The sequence below is a fragment of the Ambystoma mexicanum genome, chromosome 1p (genome assembly GCF_040938575.1).
Source record: "Ambystoma mexicanum isolate Mex_15411 chromosome 1p, UKY_AmexF1_1, whole genome shotgun sequence".
Classification (NCBI taxonomy): Eukaryota; Metazoa; Chordata; class Amphibia; order Caudata; family Ambystomatidae; genus Ambystoma; species Ambystoma mexicanum.
Window position 1 is genome coordinate 410277736 of NC_090921.1, and position 22357 is coordinate 410300092.

The 22357-nt window shown below is 47.3% G+C and overlaps 1 protein-coding gene across 2 annotated transcripts in view; it reads left to right on the plus strand.

The window, feature by feature from the left end:
* SIN3B (SIN3 transcription regulator family member B) overlaps positions 1-22357 on the plus strand; it is a 1409802-nt gene that overhangs the window by 813447 nt on the left and 573998 nt on the right. The gene's annotated exons all lie outside the window — the stretch shown is intronic.

Consider the following 22357-nt stretch of genomic DNA (forward strand, 5'->3'; position numbering starts at 1 on the left):
CCCCTGTTTGAATCCTGACCTGACCTTTGAAGGTAAGTAAGCCTTTTTTTTGCTTTACCTAACTTGCATTGCTCATCCACTTTGGGGGTTTTAGGTAAGATTTTCATATGTATGATGAATCTTCCTCACCTGTGCCAATTGCAGAACTTTTTGCTGGACTTGATTATTTTTCCTTGTTCCTAGGTGAGTGGGAATCTTTTTCCCCCTCTCACCTAGTCTTTTACTCTTTTCATGGGTGACCCTTTTAATTTCTTTCGTAGTGTATGTATGGATTTATAGTTGCCTATAACTTGGGCTTTGGCCGGGTTGCCCCGTTCGGCTTCCCTTTTTTCTCTTAACATATCTTGGGTGAACTACTGTTCCCAAGAGTAAAGTGGGATTTCCATCCTCTTTACGTTTTATATGCGAGACCGGCACACCCCAACCCACCTTACGTGGAGTGCCGGGGAGATGCATTGTATCCCGTTTCTCACTGACCTGGTAAAATTTGTTAAAAAGGCAAGCTAACTTTAATGGCTGGTGGCAGTGGAGTCACAGAGTGGTCTTTCTATAGCGACCTTTCAGTGAAAAGATCTTTAGAAAAAGATCTTTTCATTGGGAACGGATAATTCATAAGGGTTACATTTGGGGGGACTTTTGACTTTTAGGGCATCCCATATTGTTTAGCAGGAAAGGTTTTTTTGTAAGTGCTATGGGCCTTATTTGATAAGTTTGTTCTTTTTACAATACTTTCCTGTTTTTGTTCACTTTACTGGTTACAGTTTACAAGGGCACCCCATGGTGAATGTATGTATGGGCATACCATGGAATTAGTGGAATTACCAACCTATTGTCGTTGCAAATAGTCTGTCAAGCCTAACCAATATTGTATACTGTACTGTTCAATTTAAGAGAAGAGAATGTGTGTGTGTGGGGCAGTCGTAGTCCAAAACATCTAGAGAACCATACTTTGCAGACCTCTGGTGTAGGTCTTACTGCCCGGTCCGCCTGCCTACTTTGATAGTTCGGCTAGACCTTAGTATCTTTTTCCCTGTTCGCTATAATAGTGTGGCCTCTCCGAATTTGCCCACAGGATGGATTCTGAAAATCCTTCTTTTAGCAGACCCCCTGCCCTCATTTCAAAAATCAAATAACCTGCAACATTTCATTTTAATAAAAAGCTATGGCGATCACATCCTGGCGGAAGGCAATCTGTCAAATGTCCCCCACCCACAAAAAGCGTAAGAATCACTCTTCTTGAGCATCCTAGAGTCGAGAAAATGTACTGATGCCATTGTACTAGAATGTGGAGATCCAGATTTAGACAGTATGTCAATTTGGAATCTCTGTAGAGATATGGCCCAATGCCCTGGATTCCTCTCAAATTTGGTCGGTTTCTCTCCTCCCATCAGTTGCCTGTTAAAGTAAGCTGTGGGCTGACCAATCCCTTTAGAGTGCAGCTGCAAAGAATCGGCTTCAATTCAAGATTTACAGGTGCCCATCTGGCCCATAGCCTGGGAATTCTAGAACGGAGGCCCTGCACAAACTGTCATGATTCCTGCCCCTCATGTCCCCACACCTCCAAGATGTCAGGCTGGAGCCAGGCCACGATCACCTACATGGCCCTCAAGGGCCTCTCCATCCCTCCAAAGACCCACTTGGAGTCAGACTTGTCGCTTGTGGCACCAGACTCGCTCACTCCCATTAGGATAACATTGGGGATTGGACTTGTAGTGCATTGATGGAGACGAGATGGATGCCCCCACATATTTCGGTTACCAGAACTGCATGTGCGGTCTAGTCTTTTGGGTGTGGTTCAGCCAGAGACACCTGGGATATCCAGAGACTATTTAAGCCACACCCAGGCTGAAAAACATGCTTTGCGTTTTCTGCACCTGCAGCGTGAGAATCACCGTGTTCGGATCGGTCTCCAGTAGGCTTGCATCTTTCTTCTGCGCTCAGATCCTGCAAGAACACTGTTAGGAACAGCCTTACCTTGCGGCGCTTCTGCCCATCATTCATCGCTCCTTCTGTTCTGCGGGCATCTTCGGCGGTGTCATTCCCATCCCGGCACGCCGCTTCCTAAGGAAAAGGGAAAAAAGGCATTCGTAAGCATTCTGCAAATCTTCGCTTATTTTTAAATACTGTACGAGCTTCAAACGCTTACCTGAATCCCAGCCGCTCTGGGGGAACTCTGTCTCCCGAACTTCTCATCCATCTGCAAGACGGAAAAGACACTCCAGGTTAGCGTGGAAACATCTAGAGGCGCCGCATACCACGCTTACCCACCGCATTTGTTCTTCATAGCCGGCATCCATGCTGAAAACGTCGCGGCACCTAAAAGACACAGAAAAAGAACTCAGTTCAATGCAAAATACGAAAGGGGTGCATCGCGCTCTCACTCACCTTCAGCGCTACTCATCTCAGCAGCACGCAGCCATCCCCGGACGCCGGCCATCATCTAAGGAAGGAAAGGAACAAAGTTGGAGAACTGTTCAAAAGACTCATTATACTTACCTATCGGACTCTTGCCAGTGAAGTAACTAGGCAGCAACGAGCCCGCATCAATCAACGTGCCCCTGCGCTGAAAGCAGGACGGAGAGCACAATATCCAAGAAAACAAGGTGAGCTGTGGATCAAAGGGAAGGGTTGGACCCCGGGGAAGAAGGGTTTCAAGCACACAGAGACAATAGGGAGTTAAGCTCTACCAATCCTGTGTTTCAGGCCCAGTCTCCAGTCGAATAGCCTCCAGGGAAGGGTTCGAGGTCGTAAGAGGTCAGAACAGGCTGAGTGACGTCCCCGTGGATACCAGGTGAGCATTACTCAAACCAGCTTTCTAGCACTGAAAATGTGTTTGACAGTTAGAGGTTTAATGACCCTTCTTTGATAACTGCATAGCCACAGATATGAAATGGGGTTCCCTGTTGGCTATGACTTCCTGGTGGGATTCCACTGAAAGAAGTTCTTTCCTCTCATGACACCGAAGCACAGGTAGTGGATTTAAGGGGACCGGTGTTGCCTCTCATGCCTTACCAGAACTTTGGCAAGACTGGAAGGAGTGCACGGATTCTTTTATTTTTTCATCTACCTGGGGCATAAAAAAGTTATCCGACAAGCTATCTGTGTCTCTGTCGTCTCTCAATAACTAAACGGAATTTCAGGAGCCAGGTCTTGTAGGAAACTCCTGGGGCTGTGTTAATGACCATCTTCTGGTTGCACCTGGCCTCTGAATTCTTGAACTCGCTGCCTTTGACCAGATCAGAGCAGTCACCTTGTTACCTGTTCCTTGTTTTGGTATAGACCAGAGCCCTTGCCCTGTGCCTGTTAAACTTTCTGCTCCCAATGACACACCAGAGTGGTACAGTCTGTCTTATCAACCTGACCTAAACCTCCAGGCAAGGACGATTCACTCATTTCTGCCAGGCCCCTCAGCTCTGAAACTACCCTGTCCTCCGTCTGTCACCTTTTCTATGCTAGTAGGCAACCCTGAGATCACTGAATCTGCATTACTTCCATAGTCTCCTGTAACTGCTGTGCCCTCTCCGCAGGAGCAATGGCTTCAGAGGCAATCCGGATTCGGCTGGGAGCTTCTGGTGAGACTTGTCACACAACAGGTGAAAAAGCCTCAGAGCCAAGGGTCCCATGCGCTTTCTTGCTGCTCTGAAAGCTCTCCCTCTGTTGATTGCTGCGCCTGTGTCTGGATCAGGGAGGGCAATACGCAATAGACAATTTACTGGAATGGAGTCTTTGACTGCGCCACAGTGCTGGCGATTTGACCCCTCCAACTAATCTCTCCCATTGCCAAGGGGCCGTAGTGAAGACCATCAAACCTTTCCTTCCTTCAGCCATTGTTATCTGACCGCTGTGACACTAGCAGCCATGTCACACAAGGCAGGAGATTTTTCTCCATTTATGAAGACATGCTCCAAAATTGAGTATTGGCGGGAACTGGGGACCCCTCTAGGGAATCGGTAGAATTACCACTCATATAGATTTGGGAATCTTTGGCTACTCTCTGGCCTAGTGGAACTTTATCTGCTGAGATGTTGGTTTTCACAGATGTCCTCAGAAACACCCCAAGATAGTTAGAAATGCCATGGGTTTTTATCACAAGAACCTTAAGACTTGACCTCTGCTTGATATATAAACTCTGATTTTGGCAAACCTAGGAATTTTCTTACTGGCCCCTCGATCTTTCGTGGGCTAGCTCCACCCTAACCAGACACCCCTATCATCCAACATTTGTGGGGATGCTAGAGAATGGTAATCCCTACTGTCTAATCTAACCACTCTGTCAAGGCCTTGAACTCCTTTCGAGACTTTTCAAGGGTCCTCTACTCTCTTGTCCCAAGGGTTGGTATCAATGGTTTCCGAGATGGTGCTCTTATTTTTCACTTTCTTTTTTCTCTCTCCCTTTCATTTATCATGCAACTTCTTATTCCCACACTCTTATTCCCTCTATTTTCTCTCCTCCTTTTCTCCTACTACCTCTGATCTGTTCACTCCCCTTTCTCCTCTTTTACTCCTCCCACCTATTAATATTAAGGCATTTGAGTGTTGATCTAGCTTTTGGAAGCAACAGAGCCCTTTACGAGTCATGGGGGAAGGGCACGGTAACAGAATCAGGGAAACAAGGGAGCAGAGAACTAATGGGTGTTGGGTAAGAATTGATGTAGTAACACTGTGTGAGACTACATAACACTTATCTGCTTGGTATTAGGTAACCCACCTTTTGGTATAGGTCTGTACTACACAAGTTGGTAATGTGACTGAGCAGCCAGGCCTATCTCAAGAGGGGTAAATGTGAGCTGTAGAGCTGTAGCAATGAGATTCACAAATACAAGTAACACTTGCACTCAAGGTTTCAGTTATAGTTATTTATTTAACATCAATTTTTAAATACACTTTCTTTAAAATGGGCAAGATATGTGTTAGGCAAGATTGTATGCAGAACGCTGCTGGAGACTGTACAAGCCTTGTCCTCTTGGCAATAGTTAACCCAACCTTTGGTATAAGCATGTACTACACAAGTTGGTAGATGTTAGGCAGAAACCTGTGCAGTTCTCTTAGGGACCACTGTAAAAAGTTTAAGACTACAGGAGCAAGCAGTAAACCCAATTGGTAGCAGTCTGCACCACCCAGATTTACCTGGTAGCTGTGGCTGAGCAGTCAGACTTCTCTCAAGAAGAGATAGGCAGTATATAGAGTATACATATTAGGGCTAAAAATACAGTAGAACAAGCCAACACTGACCAGAGCTTTGGTATAAAAGTATATAATTATTTAAGAACACACGCATAAAAATACACTGGCACTAATATGTCAAGCAAGTTCAAACACAGTCACTATAAGTATATACACCTCCCTAGTTAATTATTGGACAAGTCTAGGTTAAGACACCACTTATTTAGCAAAACAGATGTGAGCGCATAACCGTAGGTGGCACTCCAATCATTCGTTTAAAAAGGGAGAGAAAAGGCAGAGTAGGAAATAACACAGTACCCACACTTAAGAAACCACAGCAAGTCAAGAAAGGCAGGGTCTACTGTAGAGCAAAAAGTTCATAGGCCAGGCCCACTCTTGGAGAGAGCAAGGCGGAATGTGCCCAAGATCACACAGTGTAAATGCACTCAGTCTTTGCAGAAAAGTCAAAAAGAGGTTGGATCAGTTCAGAAAGGCAAAGTTAGCAGGTCTGAGGTCAACCCAGTTAGAAAGTCCAGGATTTATGGGACACCTTGGACGATCTGTTGCAAGGGAGACCAGGCGGGACACAGTACCTGAAATGGTGAGAAAGCTCCAGTGGGGGCAGTTGTTCCTGGCAGCGGGTGCAAGTTGTGGCTTCAACCAGAGGAAGAGATGGTCTCGACGAGGAAGAAAGCTGGAGGTCGTTGGACTGCCAGGGAAGAAACCAGCTGCGGATTTTCCCGATTAAAAAGTACGACCCTTTTATTCGCGTCAGTGGTGAAGCGTGGCTATCCGGCCGCCGGGGTGCTTGGCACGGGCGATTCAACCACGAGACGATCCAGGAAGGCGAACTGGTTGGTCCCACCAGCTCAAAGGGAAGAAGACTCTCCTGGAAGATCTCCTCTGTCGTCGGGGAAGTGGTGAGTTTCGTACAGCAGGGCTCCACCGGTGGTCTCGTCGTTGTAGATGTCTCAGCTTCTCCCCTCTTCGGATTCTTTAGGTCGTGTGGCGACTTCTGAAGTTCCAGTCCCCAAATCCCTGCTTTTATGCAGCAAAACCCCCATTCATCAGCCTAGCTGTCACTCAAATATGCTAAGTGGTGAGCCGGGCGGCTCACCACTGGGCCAATCACACAAGAGTGTGACTTGAGTTGCCAGGACAACTCAGTCCAGGGTTCCTAATCCCCCCTCCCACACATCCTGTTGACCCCAAACAGAGTTGCACCATTTGGACGGCTTCTGTGGAGAAGCCCACCAAAAAGTGGAACAAAGAGCTCGACTTGGGTTAGAGTTTCAGAGGCGAACACAAACGCCATTTTAAAACCGAGTCCTGGCAATAAGACCCAACCGGGGAATAAATATTAAATAAATAACCCGGCGGTATCTTTAACATTGCACCAAAAAGTGGTGCGTTTAAAATGAATGGGAAAATCCCATAGGAAATATTCCGGTGGAATATTTTGCGTGGTATCCACTGCCACCAGCCAGAAACTTGACAAGGGGGGGGACTGAACAGTGCCCCCTTGGAAAACAGACCCAGGGGCAATCGAATTACCCCTACCAGTACTTCCACAATATGATGGTTTGTACTGGTTCTGTTCGCAATTTGAGACTAGTAAAGCCAATGGTGACTTTACATGCCCTGGGGGTCACTATGACACCCCTGTGTTACTGCACTGAGGGTGCTGTGTAACACGCATACCAAAAACACATGAAGCCCTATGGAATAAAATACCCCATAAAACACATTTACCGTCAAAGAACATACTCAAATCATGCCTAAGAGTGGGAGAAAAAGAGTCTCACTCTTTAGCAGGAGAAAAAAATAAACCCCAAACATCCAGCAAAGCTGCTGGGGGACTCACTAGGTTTGGGAAATTAGCCTTAACAGAGAATTCTCCCTAACAGTAGATTGACGGAGCAGCCAGGCTTATCTCAAGAGGGGTCAATGTGAGCTGTAGGGTTATATAACCTAGAGATTCACAGTGACAATTATCGGAATAAACTCTTATACTCAAGTTTTCTTGATTAAACAATTATTTATTTAACAGTCAGTTTGAATAAGCTTTCTTTAGAAGGGAGCAATATATGTAACACAAAAATATACTTCAAAAATACACACTCTCAGTAAATCGGTAGATACCCATTTGGGATGGCACTTTCTACATACCGAGGTGGCTTAAATAACTAGGACACTGTGGACATTGATATATCACTGGCACATTTAGAGCAATACTGAGTTTGGGGTCAAAAGGAAATGTTAGGGAATAAAACAATGCTTAACAAATATTTTTAAGCAGGTAAGTACTTTTGAACCCCCAATGCAAAGTAAATGAACCCTTTCCCAGCTACACAAGTTATAGAATGTGAGACTTTTGTTAAGGGATAGTTAAAGCACAAAGTCAGAGGATAGAAGAGTCTTTCAGGGACCCAGGACAGCCGATGTTAATTAATCAAAGTCTAGGGGAGCTGAAGCAGTTCTTGAAGGTAAGTCAAAAGTCTTGCATAATGTTTTAGAAGAATTTTTAGGAAATGAAATCACTGAAGGGCCACACGCTGGGAGGCTTGTGAGGGCCAAAGCTGCAAGAAACTCTTCAAAAGCAACCAAGACAAGTCTCGACTGAGAGCTAGTAAGGCTACACAACAAGAGGTAGGTACCCCTTAGTTAACAGTACCTTAGGTCTGAAGAAATTGGTTCCAGCTGGCCTCTATTCCTGTTGTATTATGGCAGATCCTGTTGTTCCTGGGCCTCAATCGCGGGGACAAGAGGGAGGACGTCTGGGGACTCCTGCACTACGGTTTGAAGGTCAGCGGCAGCAATGGGCAAACTTCAGATCAGCGGCACTTTGCAGTTTTAGCTTCTCGCAAACGGAACCACCATGATTCTGAGTCACTTGGTAGACTTTCCTTGCTTCTGGGGTCCAGCACTCTGCTGAGGTGGCTCAGGCTTGGTCAGTCATGCTTCATGGGAGTCCGGAGGATCTTCCTGGAAATCGAGTCCGACTTAAAGACACTCACTCGATTATGGCGTTCCTATCCTTGGCAATCGGTTCCTGCAGCAGCTATGGAAGTACAGCCAGCTCCGAGAGGATTTCCAGATGAGTTTGTCTTGGGGTCGATTGGTCCCACCAACCCAAGGGGAGAAGTCGTCGTTTGCAGGGCTTCTCTAGTCGAGGCGAATTCGGAGCTTCAGCACAGCAGCAGGGCTTCACCGGGCAAACCAACGGACCAGGAGTTGCAGCAGACGTCTCTTCCAAGTTCTTATTTGGATTCCTTCGTCCGGTGGTCGACTCTGCCATCCAAGCAAAAGACCTCTCCTTTTATGCAGGTTTTTCCCATTCATTCGCAGTTTAGCGGTCAATCACACAGCAGGGTGGCTGTCCTCCAAGGACAGCTAGCCAGCCAATCACCTTTGGGTGCATTCCTGTAACCAAGGGCATTAAGCACAGGGCGTTTCGGGCACCTCCCTCACTTAGGATCAACAAGAGAAGCTCCTTAATGGACGACTTCTTCCCTTGGGTTAGTGGGACCAACTAACCCCGAGACCAACTCCACTGGACCACCTTCGCCGACTGGCTGTACTTCTTCACTGCTGCAGGAACCGAGTGCCAGGGGCTGGGTAATCTGTAGTCGAGTGAAACGTCTGAAATCTGGCCAGAAGCTTCAGGAGTCTCCCAAGGACCCTCCACAGAAGCAGGATGACAAGAGCTTGAGTCCTCTCACCGTAGTGCAGGACTGAAAAGTGAAGGAAGCCCAACCGGTGTCAGAGATCCGCAGTGGTGCTGTTTACTGCATGCTGAAACCGTAAAGTGCGCTGATCCGAAAAGAGCCCGTAATGGCCGACGACCTCCAAATTGCTGCCGCAGGTGTCCTCCATCTTGGCCCCACGACTGAGGCTCAGGAACACGGGATCTGCATCACTGCAACGGGACAGAATTCAGCCGGATCCCTCTTCTTCAAACCAGAGGTACTGTTTAGACTTGGGGTACTTGCCCTCAGAGTCTTTAGCTTTGCTCTTCTCAGTTGAGAATAGTGTGCTGTGAAAGTTACAAAATGTAAGTAAAGTCAATTTCACTTCACTGTTCTTGGAAATAGTAGTTTTACCTAGAGAAGGTATTTAGACCTTTGGGAAATCTGAAAGACCTCTGTGTGCCACTGCACTGAAGGTGCTGTGTGACACAATGTAAAAAGATGATGCCTATGGAGTTTTAGACTCCATAACCAAAAGAAACAGAGTTCAAATTACACAAAAATCCATGAGTCTGAGGAAAAAAGGTCTTGCTCTCTCTAGGATAAAAATGTCAAGTCCTAAAGTCCAGCAAAAAGAGCTGGGGTTCTCTAAGGTAGAAGGGAATTAGCACATTTCTGAGAATTCTCCCTAACAATATGTAACTATCAAATATACTTTAAAATATGTTTCCAGAATCATCACAAGTTAGTGGATACTCTTTTGATATGCTTTTTACACACTTCCTACACCCGGAGGTGACTTCATTCACAAGGACACTAATGGCATTTATAGATCACTAGTTATACTTTGCAGATTCTGAGGTTAAAGGAAGGAAAAAGGTTAAACAGGTTCTCAGGGCATACGAGTATACTTAAATCTTCCAATGAAGCCTAGACAAGCCTTTCCAAACAATAATAGTCTAAAACAAGTTGCCACCTATGAGGGACAGAAATATCATTCAATGGACTAGAAGATTCTGCAAGGAGCCAGGACAGCCAAAGTCAATTGGAGCACAGTCTATGGAGCGGAGGCACTTAGTTAATAAAAGTCTTGCACAACGTTAAGAGTTTTGTAGAAATCACTTGTAAGGTCACAAGCTGTTACACTTGTGAAAAGCAGAGTTGGAATCAACTCCAACAAAAGTAGTCATTGTAAGTCTCAACTGAGAAGAGCACAGCTAAAGACACTGAGGGGTAAGTACCCCAAGTCTAAACAGTACCTCTGGTTTGAAGAAGAGTAGTCCCACTGGATTCTGTCCAGTCGCAGCAATACAGATCCTGTGTTCCTGAGCCTCAGTCGTGGGGCCAAGCTGGAGGACACCTGGAGCACTCCTGCGGCAGCAATTTCGAGGTCGTCGGCCGCTACGGGCTCTTTTCGGATCAACAGCACTTTGCGGTTTCAGCATGCGATAAATGTCACCACTGCGGATCTCGGATACCAGTTGTGCTTCTTTCACTTCTTCAGTCCTGCACCATGGTGAGGGGACTCGAGGTCTGGTCATCCTGTTTCTGTGGAGGGTCCTTGGGAGACTCCTGAAGCTTCTGGACGGATTTCAGACTTTTCACTCGACTACAGATTACTCGACCCCTGGCACTCGGATCCTGCAGCAGCGAAGAAGTACAGTCAGTCGGTGAAGGTGGTCCAGTGGAGTTCGTCGCGGGGTTAGTTGGTCCCACTAACCCAAGGGAAGAAGTCGTCCCTTCCGGAGCTTTGCTTGTCGATCAGAAAAAGGAGTTTCAGCACGGCAGCAGGGCTTCACCAGGCAATTCAAAGGTCCAGGCGCATGCAGCAAGCTTCATTCACGGTTTCTGCGTCTGGTGTTTCTCCCAGTGGTCGACTGATTCTAGTCCCAAAACCCTCGCCTTTTAAGTAGGTTTCTTCCATTCATGCACAGCCTAAACTGTCAATCACACAACAGGGTGTGACTGTCATGAAAGTTGCAAATGGTAGTTAACACCAGAAAAGGTATTTAAACCTTATGAGAAATCTAACGGATTGCTCTTTGACACTGCACTAAATGTGCTGTGTCACCATACAAAAAGTAGATGCCTATGGAGTTTATCAGACTCCAAAAACAGAGGAAACGTATAATACAAATCAGGTCAAAACACATGAGAGAATGAGAAAGAGGCCTCACTCACTCCAGAGTTAAAATTAAAAAGTCCTAAAGTCCAGCAAAAGAGCTGGCGGTCTCTAAGGTTAAAGGGAATTGGCACAGAAATGAGAATTCTTCCTAACAGGGAAGGCAGAGGGTTGGCAATTTGACAGCAAGGAATCGACGAGCAACCATGGGCGGAAACTGGGAGCAGGTTATCCAGTCTCAGGCTAGGTAGGGAGTGGAAGGTGTGTGGACCTAAATGTTGGGGAGGAGCCACTCCTTGAAGAGGAGTATCTTGAGTACCATCGTGGCATTAAGAAGCACATCCTTAGTCGGGTGTTGAAGAGGGAGGAGGTTTCAGTGTGTGGGGTCGTAGCCAGAGGGAAGGCAGATTTTCTGGTTCTTTTCTTCCTGTACCAGTGGATTTCAAGCCTGCACACTTCTTTCTGGTGGATTGTAGGCCTTTGAGATGTGAGTTTTTCAGTGAGGTAGCGTGGGAAATTCAGGGAGACGGCTTTGTAGATGATGCAGCAGATTTGAAGATATATGCTTGCAGCCGGAGCCAGTGCAGTGCAGTTCAGTGAGGGCCGGGGTGATGTGTTTGAATTTGCAGAGTCCTTTGATCGTGCTGCAGCATGTAGGTCACATCTCAGTGATGCCAAGGAAGTTGCCGGAAGAACTTTCAGAAGTGCATTGCTCCTATCTAGATGGGCGAGGACCAAGGCTTGGACAGCAGATATGAAGTGTTTTCTTTCATGGAAGGGCTTGTTGCGCTGCAGGAGTGAACTTTGGTAAATGCCAGTTGCGTCTTCCCTGGAATGTGCTACTCAGAGAGGTGTCCGTCGATCCCAAGAAGCTTTGCACAGGTGATCAGCTGGGGTATGAAGCCCTCAAGCTTTATAGCGGAGAGCGAGGTCTGGAAGTCATGGTGTTCGATGTTGGTCAGCAGCAGGAATTCAGTCTTGGACAAGTTTAACTTCAGGTAAGCACTGAACATACATGACTGGATCAATGTGAGGCAGGCCTTGAGCCTGTGCTATCGATATCTTTTATGGAAGAAATCTTGAGGTAGAGCAGCATGTCATCTGCGTATTGCTGGATGCAGATGGTGTGAAGCCCGGAGGGTTCTGAGCAGTTCTATGTCAAGGTTGAACATCACTGAGCAGAAGATTGATCCTTGCGAGACACCACTTGCATATAGCTGGTGCTCTGCAAGAATCGGATTAGGATGAATTGGTGGAGGTTAGAAAGCTGGCATTTGAACCAGCAGAGGACATTACCGCTGATCCACATGCAGCAATGCACAATGTTGCTGAGTGTCTGTGGTCTACTGTGTCAAATGCTGCTGACTGGAACCAGGAGCCAAAGATAACCGTCATAGAGTATGTTAAGGTGATCCTTGATCACCTTGATTGTAGCCGTTTCCATGATGCTCCTGGATCTGAAGCCATATTGGTAGGGCTAATGGAGGTTGTTGGCTTTTATGTTTTATTGAAGTTTCATTGCTACTGCTTTCTCAAGGGCCTTGCCTAAGAACATGTGAACATGAATTTTCAAAGTCAACCTTGTAGATGGACTTTGGGATGCCAACCTATTCTGGCCAACAGGAAAGGCACTAAAGTCTAGCCAACCCCAATCAAGTTGGGTAGCAGAGTGGTAAGGTTTATGGGGATATGAGTGGCCTAGGTCTTTGGTGAGTCCACACAGAACACCACCAATAATTCCATTTAAACAAAAATGTACAATGATATATTCGTCCTTCTAAAATGCACTCTAAGCAAATGCAACTTATAGCCAAATATTGTGTCCCAGTATAAAATGGATATAAACATTCATCCTTAGGAGAAGATGGAAAGCATTTGATTAATCGACCAGTGTAATTACTCGGATGCATATAATTCAGTAAAAACACTTTAGAGCAACCATAAAACAATTCCATAGCACTTACTCAGTCCAGCCATAGGATGGTTTGGGGCCTGGTGCCCTAATTTCACCAGTACCAAAGTTCTACTTGTCAGGTAGTTTTTCTATGTGTTTGGGCTCTCAGTTCAAAAGGCTGAGGAAAGTTCAGGTAACTCACTATTGTCGGATAGGTCTAGGAAGAGATCCTTGACCTGGTCACCATCAACAAAAGTCCATAAAAAGAGAGAATGGGCGATATTTCACGCTCCTGTTACCCTATTCAGCATAGGGGAGAGAAAAGAAACTGGTATGTTTAATTACTCCCTAACCCGGATTTCTCATGAGCTCTCTGCTGGGATTCTCAAATGCGGTGGTGACAGTCTTCTGTGTTTTGTCCATTCAGGGAAGGTCCAGGGGTCGCAGGTATAGTGGTCACTTTCGGTTGCAGGATTTAGTTTTAGTTGGTTACAGTGATTTAATCTCGGTACCAGGTGCTTTCCAGCCGAACACCCTTGTGAAGCAATTATGTAGACTTCTGTGGAGCCGGATAGCTCTACGAAGTGAAGAAGATGGATTGCAAGTAGGGGTGGAGGCGTCACCACAGTCAGGTGGCCACAGGCAATCTTTAATCGACGAACAAATGAGCCAGGCTCTGCATGACTTTTGTTGATGCCCGAAGACTGAGAATGCCGGAGCAGGCATCTTGTAGTACAAGCTGAAGATCCACCAAGTTGTACGGATACACTTAAGATAGCTGCAACAAGGTAGCCCAGGTGAAAACTGCTCATTCCACCAGTTCAAGGACACTGCAGAAGGCTCAAAAGGCAAGGATCCTTGAGAAGGGGTCGAGTTTGGTTGTGCCAACTGGCCCAGGTGTTAAAGCACCAGCGAGGGCCTTCTTGAGATAGAGCAGAGGAATAGGGACTTCATTGGAGTTGCTTGTTAGCTGCAGGAGTCCCCCTCTGGTCGTCAGTGAGATGCACTTCTTTATAGGGGTCTTTGATCCAACGATCTGTCGAATGGCCGCAGGGGCCACTCCTATCCAGGATTTGGACTGCAGTCATTCTGCCCAGCAACAGACCTTAAGGCACCAGAATGTGGACTAGGACAAGACTATCACAGTACCCACTTCTGGCCAAACTCCACTGCCTCCATCCCAGTCTAGCCACGTTGTATTGGCCACCCTCAAGTTACAAAAGAAAAACATGTAAGGACACAAAATATCCTAACTGCAGTCTATTTTAGGGGGCTGTGTGCAGTTGTAAAAATACAAGAAATGCATAAAGTGAGACATAGTCTCTCAACACTGATGGCCTTGTGGCCTGATCAGTCGCAACATAAAAATGAGCACAGCATAAGGGATACAATGCCAGAAAGTCGGGTTGGCATTGGAAATAAAGGAAAAAGAATAGATGTCCCATAGGTGCCGGTCAGATAGCACAGCGAGTTGAACGCTTGTTCTGACATCTATGCGTAGCCTGCTGATGCAGGTTTTGAATCCCGGCGGGGCAAACTCAGCCTTTCATCCTTCCGTGTCGATTAAATGGAGTACCAAACTAACTGTTATTGCTGCGCTCAGATACCTGCGGGTTTGTAGCGCTATATAAAAACTAGCTTTTATTATATGGACCTCTATTGGAGGAAAGCACCAACAAAAATCGTTCCTAAATGCAGTGCATATGGATCACGGGCAGATGTTGCTGAGGTTGTGTAGAGTCCTCTGTTGCTTTCTTTGTCTAGTGGGAAGATTTGTACGGTCTTGAGGGTTGAGGGGGTGGTGCCTTGAGTGTGGGAGGTGCTGATGATTGTCCGGTAGTGTGCGATCACGTACAAAGTGTTCTTGAGGGATGCTAAGGTGGCTGTCGGGGCTTCTGTGGTGAGTGCCATGAAAGTCGTCCAGATAATGGTGGTTTTGCGAGATTTGATGATTAGTCTGCTGTCAGTTGGGGAATTGGCGTCTACGTGCAGATTATGCTGGTCTTTCTAATGAAAGAGTTGATGGTTAAATTATTTTTTAATAGTCTTTGTGGGTCTGGCAGAGGGTTAATGCAATGCTTGATGGCTTTGAAGTGGGCAGTGCTTTCATTTTTGGACTTGGCTATGTTTTTTTATTTTTGGTAGAAGTTGGCCTTGGTAGTGGTGATCAGTCTTCTGCATGTAGTGCGAAGTTCCTTGGGCAAGATGTGGTCTGATGCGCTGCATGTTTTTCACCAAGTCTTTTATTTTCTGATATTTTTTTTGTTGAACTAAGTTCTTGAGTGTACCAGGGTGTGGAAGGTTTAAGCTTGAGGGTATGTTTTCACTGGGGCATTGCAGTTGATGTTGGTTGGAAGGTGGTGTTGAGCTCTTGGAGAAGTGAGTCACAGTCCTAGTTAGTCCTTCAGTAGATTGGCCTATGTGAAATTCAATTTGGCGAGCGCTTCCGTGAGAGCCTACACTGCGAAGTTCTTGAATTATCGGAAGGCTTGTTTGTTTGGTTTCCTATGGGTGTGCTTGACTGGGATGGTGTGACTTGGGTCAAAGGTGATTTCCAGGTAGTCCGACCAGTCGATCTGTGATGCAGTGACGAGAAGATCAAAGAAATTACTTTTCCTGTTAGTTGGATCTTTCACATGCTGTGTGAGGTGCATTGTGTCAAGAAGGCAATGGATATCTTCCTTCATTTACTCAATTGCTAGTTTGCCAGGGATTTTGACATAGCTGAAGACATCTTGTTGGCATGTGCGAGAGACATGGTTGTGACAAGTCCGACAATTCTGTGAAATGGCTGTTGAAGGTTTTGTTGGGCTTTGGTTGCTTGTAGATGAGGTGAAAAATGGCTGTTGGTTGGGGTGAGTGGGAAGTGTCAGGAAAGGTTTTTGATGGAGCAAATGTGGCAACATCCAGTGGAGTGCATGACCATGGTGCCTTGTGAATGATGGGAGGCACCTGCACATCTTGTTTGGTAGTCACTTGGCAGAATTCTGTAGCTGGTGGGGGATAAGGTTGTCTAGGTTGTGGATGGAGGTGGATGTCATCCATGTCTCAAAAATGAAGATGACGTCCAAGTCATGTGTGGTGATGAGGTTGGCCATGTCTCTGATTACTGAGCTCACATTAGCAGCATCCGTTTTTGTGTAGTGGTGGATGATGGGGGTGCTGATGTGGGGGGAGGGGAGACTGGTGAAGTTCCTGCAATGCAGTGTCCATGATGTTGCTACCGAGTTGCATGGTTGGCGATGAATGTTGTTGATGGGGGATAGGCTGGTTCCTTCAGGTCCACATAGGAATAGCCATTTTCTTAATCTGCCCTTTGCTTCCGACGCCCGGCCAAGAGACGCCCTTAGAAAATGGAGAGGAAGGGTTAAGACTCTTGAGTCCGTCGCTCCGGTCTTCTCACACTCCTCTCGCTACTACGCCCCTGCTCTCCTGAATACTCCCTCCAACTACAACTCTTCGTTCTCTCAACTCTCACCCTCTACACTGTCACTCCTTCCCCCATTTCCTACTATCTCTCATTCCCGTCACTCTCTACTCTTTTACACTCTGACCCCTTCTACTACCACGCACACTCATGTACTCACAATCACAACCTGTCTTTCCACCTGGTACCAATCACTCACATGCAATACCTCACTTTCCTTATGCGTCCACAATCACCTCAGTACTCTGATCTGCCTCCTGTCCTCTTGGTCCACCTCTCTCGACCTCACTCAAACACCTTTCACTATTGTCTCATTCCTACAGGCTTTTTATACCAGTGAGTTCCTGTTTTTCCCCCTGCCTCTTCACCCCAAACCGGCATTGATTCTGTCTTACCGCACTTTTGGGGCCAATCTGGACCTATTCTTTAACCCGCGGTTGATCCATTGCGCAGAGCCTTTAAAAATCCCTTATAGCCCTGCCCCTTCTCTCAGCATTTGAATTAGTCTTTAAGGGTGGCTGATGTTTGCTTGGTGTGCTTCTTCCTTGGAGTTAATGTGAGCGGTGGTGTATCCATTTTAGCTGGATTTTGATAATGCATGCTGCGTCTTGTGGTCCTGATACTATATAAACGGAACTTTGACAAGCATCCAAGGCATGTCATTGGGTGAATGAATGACAGTGGTACAAAGCACAACAGCCTGGGCACATTAAGGTGATTCAGGGACAGGGGTTCTCCCAACTCACTCTGTCTTACTCTGGATAGGAGTGGCTCTAGACTTGTGCCCCAGTCGAGGGTCGGGGGGGGTCCTGGTCTTCCTCCCCAACAGGGTCAAGTTCCTTAAACACTACACTGAATATACTACAGCCACCACAGAAAAGAGTGAAGGTCCCCTGTAACACTGAAGCAAATTCACCCTCGTTGTCTGTGTGGCGACTTGACACGATGGAAGGAGATTCGGCCTGCAAGGGTTAACGCAAAAAGGCCATTGTGGCTGCTGATCTCATTGGAGAGGCTGTAGTCCAAGCCTCCAGGGTAGACTCACTGGGGATAACTAAGTAGCTGGAGAGATAGAAGGTGGCCCTAGCAGAACGTAAGCAGAGCGATCAGAGGCATAGTGAGGCAGTGGATGGGGTGTGAGCCAATAACTGTAGAAACTCTAGATAAGTAGGTGTTTTCAGGCACTTAATTGGCCCAATGTCAACATTAAAGCATTTCTTGGAAGAAAAAGGCAGAAAAGGGGAAGGGTTAAAAAACACTATGGTCCCAAAAGAGGCACGGAGGGGGCACAGGGCCTATTTACATTAACTTTTTCATGTCATTGCTAAGAGAACTGGTCTTATGTAGCGCCTATCTTCTAAGAATGTTGGCCTTGCTGCACATGGCTCTGTAAAAAAGCTGGGTGGGATTGGGGTTAGTCAGATGGCGAGAAAGGCAGAAGCAGAACAATTTGTAGTGTTGATTAGTGCACGTCTGAAGTATCTGTTACTTGTGTGCCAGCAAGAAAACTTTGTTCTTTGTGGTATGGTTCAAAGCGTGTTGCATGTTAGCCATACTGGCAGGCCACACAGCTGAATTATGGTTTGGAAATTGAAACAAATTGTTGGCAAAAGTAAAATAAGTTGGTTGTTTAATAGAAAAAGTCTGAGGTAAGCGTGTATGAAGTATACTAGACCTGGTGGATCATCTTAGCGGAGTGAATGAAATGGAAGCTTGCAATATTTAAGTTGGAGACGTTAGTTGTACGATCAAAGGGTGTTGGTGTGGAGGGTATGTTGTAGCGTTGCTTCCTGGTTGTGGATTACTTTGAGGAAGACTGGTTGGGTTGAATCTCACACAGTGGTGACTAACTAAACTGTGGGTAAGCTGTTGCCTGGTAGTTTGGAGTTTTGGGTGGGTTGATGTTTAAGGCAGAATTGTGAGAGAATACAATGTTGGGCTGATCGGAGATTATTAGGGAGAATTCTAATTTCTGTGCTAATTACCTTCAGCCTTAGAGACCCCAGCTCTTTTTCTGGCCTTCAGGGCTTTAATTTTAACCCTGGAGTAAGTGAGACCTTTTTCTCACTCTCAGGTGTTTTGACCTGATTTGGATTGTGTTTGCTTTGTTTTTGGAGTCTGACAAATTCCATAGGCATCTACTTTTTGTATGGTGACACACAGCACCCTCAGTGTAGTGTCACAGAGAAATCCTTTAGATTTTTCAGAAGGTTTAAATACCTTTTCTTGTGTGAACTACTGTTCCCAAGAATAGTAATGTGAAATTGACTTTACTTGCCTTTTTTCTTTGTGGTTCCAGCACACCATCTTATGTGCAGTCCTGGGGACTTACTTATTAGCCCCTATTCCTACCTACTCATGTAACATGTTTTATGTTACCCTCAATATTTTAAATGGCTGGTGGCAGTGGTTTAATTTTCCTACCATTGTGCTTTTCTACCGCAGGCTTAATTCTCAGCTGCAGTATAGCACCCATTGGTGACCATTTTGTCAAAATGGCCCGGTCTTCTTTTTTCGCCATTTTCTGTTTGTGAGGTCTTTCTTGGGTTTTACTCTGCGCGCCAAGTCAGGTTTGAGCCCTTTGTTGGTTTTGCCTTTGGCGGACTTCAGTACTGAAACCCACCTCTGGCTCAAGTGTGTCTGGAAGGGCAAGAAGTGAGGGAGGTTCCCGAAACTCCCCTGTCCTTTGTCTTTAGGAATTCCTGAATGCACCCAGCCACCATGCTGTTTTAGTGACAGCCTAGACTGTGCATGAATGGGAGAAACCTGCTTAAAAGGCAAAGGTTTGCAGGGGGCGTACAGATGTGGAAGCTCTCCGTGTGAGCTCCCGTTACGCAGCCCCACGAAGTGTGTTGAGCCCCCACTCCCCCCCCCCCCCCGCGTACAAAATGGAACCTGGCAGTGTGACACGGCCCCCCACGGGCTGGCCGAAAATCCGACGAAAATCCGACGAAAAACGGACCTTCCTTCGCTGTGAAAACGTCGTATGCACAGAGGGCCCCCCCTCCCTCGGGGTGCAAAAGTGAGAGGAGTACGGAGAAGCCCTGCGGAGCAACGAGGAACCTCGTCGCGGAAGTGCGTGGGCTGCCGCCTGTACTCCGTTGTGACCCCGCTCCTCGCCCCACGGCGCTCCGGGGACACATTTGTTGAAATAAGGTGAGAGGCAGCACGCGATCAGACAACCGCCCCCCGCAGCCCTCAGACCGTGTTGGAGCCAAATCACGGGCCTATTCCCTGGGCCCAATCCAGACCCCCGGCACACTGTTGCAGCTCGATCCTGCAACGTAACTCGCCTTGATTGTGGCGCAGAGCCCCCAGTGTGGTGGTGGGGACATAACAGGGGACGCTGCGCGGTTTCGAGAAGCGGCCACCCAGTGGGCCACGTAGGGGACACCCGCGTATAATACACGCAATCCCGCCCTGGACAAAAAGCGGGCCCGTAGCAGCTGGGAACGCAACACCATTTGTCCAGATCTTGTGCCCCATCAACACCTCCCCTCACGGACCTGCGAAAGTGGTGCCTACGAGGCCCCAGAGACCCCCTGGCACATTCAGAGGGCCCATCAGTAGAGAACATCCACACGGCAACGGTGATCAAGGAGGCCTGGAAAGCCAGACAGTACCCTAATTCTGCGCACAATAGAGGCCCCCCACAACAGCCTGGCACGAAGTACCCCTCAAGAGACACCCCCACAGCACATGCAGATTTTGGAAAAAGGGGGGCCCCTGCAACACCCGAGGTAAACCAGGGGGTGTATGCCTACCTTGCACAGGCGGCAAATCAAGAGCACGCAAGGAACGTCTGTGAAGCCTCTGGAAAGGCACCCCACCTGTTGCAATAGAAGCCATACCAAACGGAGGGTACGGCCCCTGGAAACAGGGCGAGTGCCTCCTCCGACTATATGGACCAAGACCACCACTGCCCTCGACACCTCGGCAACATATCCTCAACACTCTAGCCTGGCGCTGAAGTTGTTCCGCCACCGCTGAAGAGGTACAAATCTGCGAAAACTCACGACGAACTAGCGCGGAGGGTAAGGCCCCCAACACAGGGGCGTGTGCCTCCTCTGCCCAGCCTGTCGGGACAAAGAGCCCACGACCCTGACCAGCAAGACCGGCAGGCTGACCACACTGCCAGGAGATTACATGGACATTAGGCACAAGTTGGCTCCTTTTGCCTACACCGCCACCCGACATACACCAACAAGGTCTACAGTCACAAACAACGTTACCACAGCGAATGACCTGGCCGCAGCAACAAAAAGCGACATCGCTGCCCTGCTAGGAGAAATTAAAAATCTGGGCGCCAACATAGGGGGGAAGATGGATAAAATCTCCCAAAGGCTGGACAATATGGAAGACAGGCTCGAAAGGGTAGAGAACAATCAGGCCTCCATTGACACCCTTGAGATCCAACTCGATCAGAGACTATCAGAACTGGAGCACAAAGAAGAAGAGTTTAAACTCAAACTCGATGATTTGGAAAACAGAGTGCCGTAACAATCTATGCATTTTTGGAATTCCGGAAAGGGAGGGCGAAACAGAAGCGGACCTGAGGGAACCTCTCCACAATATCATCAAACTTTTTGTAGCTGATGACGCGGTGGATGCACCAATGACGGAAAGAATTCAGAGCCGGTGGCCCCCCAGGGGGTCCACGATCAGTCCTCGCCCGGTTCCACCGGTTCAGAGACAAAGCCCGAATCGTCGAAAGCGAGGGAAAGCGATGAGATCACGCTGGGAGGGGCCCGGATCTCGATATATCAGGACCTCTTCCCCTTAACAGTGGCCCTAAGGAAAATGTGTGGCCCCCTCACAAGGAAACTCAAGGAGAAGAATGTTTGATATAGATGGTTACCCTTTCTCTCTCGCGTTTGAATATGAGGGAACCAAATTTAGATTAAGATCTGAAAAAGAAATACATAAATGCATCTCAGACCTTCTTGAGCCCCGACTAGACGGGGAAAGCCTGGGAGAGGTGAAAAAAGGAGACCGCGAATGGCTGATTCAGGGACCCAGGAGGAAGAAAGTAAAAGGATCTCAAGTTCCGAAGAGGTAACCTCTCTCCGGAGGGGGAAAACTGAAATTGATCGACTCTGGTAAGACAAACACACCTTTCACCTACCAATGCTATAATAAGACGTTAACATGTATATTGTTCCAAGATGAGAATGGAGAAATTTAGGGGGGAAACCAAGGAAGGGCTCAACTCAGTTGAGTAGTATGAAAATGAGGGACGTGAAGTAACGGCCCCCACAGGTGGTTTGATGCCGACTCAGTGCTGTCAACCGGGTTCACTCGAACGCCTTCGACAGGGGAGAACGGAGGGAAGAGGGGAGGGTCGGGAGGGGCCGAAAGCAGGGAAACGGGTCAGAGCAATATCAAATGCACCTCAGAACAACCGATGCAGCTCACAATCTGAGATAAAAGAACATTATCGATTAACATAAGGGAGCTCGCCTCCCTAAGAGTTGGGACACTCAATGTCAAAGGGCTCAACTCACTGACAAAACGGTCCATTGTGGCCAGGGAATTTCATAGAAGTGGTCTAGACATCCTACTATTACAGGAAACAAAATACATAAAAGGAGAGGAAGGACAGGTCCTGGGGAAATGAGTTGGGTTCGAGTTTTGGGGGTCGGGCCCGTTCAGGAGGGGAGGGGTGGGAATCCTCATCAAGAAAGGTATAGGCTTCACACTAACCAAGACATGGTCGGATGTAGAAGGACGTGCAATGTTGGTGAACGGTCAGTTGGGTAAGCTGAGTGTCAACATTGCTACTCTTTATTCCCCAAACACAGCCCAATCTAGATTTCTTTCCAGAACAATCCCTAAGATACTACTTGAAGCCACAGGGCACATTATCTTGGGAGGGGATTTCAACCAATGGGTGAATCCGGCGAAAGATCGCAAACCTGGGAACCCCGATATGGTGCAGCAAGACAGGCCCGAACTCTCCGAGCTGGCTCATATGATGGAACTGTACAATATGATAGATGCATGGAGGGTCCGCCATCCGGAAGAACTGGGCTACACCTTCTATTCAGCTCCCCACAATAAGT